Here is a 1,165-nt window from a genome sequence, read left to right on the forward strand (position 1 = left end):
CTAGGATAATGTCAAAGCCCTATGACTGACAGCCACTTCCTTTGACTTACTACCTTGATATACAGTTACATAGCAGTCTGTGGGACCCCATTCAAGACTGCTGAATATCAGATCTGTGTAGCAACTGTAAAGTGACATTCCAAAGTAATCTTCTTGCACCTGAAGACTAGCTACATACCGTATTTTTCGCTCCATAAGACACACTTCCCCCAAAAAATAGTGGGGGAGAAAGTATGTGTGTCTTATGGAGTAAATACAGTAAAAAAAGGGTTCAGCCACCACCACCCAGAAGCCTCCCACTGCCATGCTGGGAGGCCTCTGAACTGGCACCAGAAACTGCTTGTTGTTTGGACCTTAGCATTCTGCACTGCTGGCTTTCTAGGATCTGCTTATTGCAGCCTATCTGGAAAACCAGCAAGGCCAATAGCAGTAAGCAATGAAAATAGGCAAGGACCAAAGGGGAAAAAAAAGAGTGATTCTAGAAAAACCAGGAGAAGCCACAAACACAGTTCCCCACTTAGGCAGTTGATTTTCCCACATTTGGGGAAATCATAGGGGTCAGCACATCCAAAGTGCAATAGATGAGCCTTACCCTGGGAAAACCACTTTTACAATAATGGTACCTCCCCTGCCAGGTATAAGTTGGAATGGCCCCTGAAAATTCTTCCCCTTTCTGTGCCCTATCCCCAAAAGGCATGGTGACCCCCCGGCTGCACCTCCTGATCAGAGCAGGGCTGCACAGCCCCAGTCCTAAAAGAGGCCAAGAGAGCTACTTAGTGTTTTGGGGTGCCCCACAGGACCCCCATCAGGGGCTGGAATGTTCCTCCCACAATCCTCCAGTGCACAGATATTAGCATACCTAATATGCGGAGAAGGCAGGGAAAGCGGGGAAATTCAAACTTTCAGTTAGTGAAGAGGCTGCTTGTCTGCTTCCTTGCTAGTCCAAGCAGTTAGAGAGCTGGGAGAGAGACCTGGGACTGCCTGGTATTGTCGTTTTAAAATGTAAAATTTAGTTTAAAAGCTGCTTGTTTTGGGTTAAACCGTGCTTGGGTGAAAAGGTGCTCCATTTGAGTTGAAACCTGCTTGTGTAGAAACGTGCATGCTTGCCTTAAAAATCTGCTTGTTTTTCTTTAAAAGCTGCTTGTTTTGGGTTAAACCCTGTTTG

General features: G+C 46.2%; 1 pseudogene; it reads right to left on the reverse strand.

The window, feature by feature from the left end:
- Nucleotides 1-488: 488 nt before the first annotated feature.
- On the reverse strand, nt 489-643 carry LOC140705125 (U1 spliceosomal RNA; annotated as a pseudogene).
- Between the last annotated feature and the right edge of the window lie 522 nt (nt 644-1,165).

The sequence above is a fragment of the Pogona vitticeps genome, chromosome 2, assembly GCF_051106095.1.
Source record: "Pogona vitticeps strain Pit_001003342236 chromosome 2, PviZW2.1, whole genome shotgun sequence".
NCBI lineage: Eukaryota > Metazoa > Chordata > Lepidosauria > Squamata > Agamidae > Pogona > Pogona vitticeps.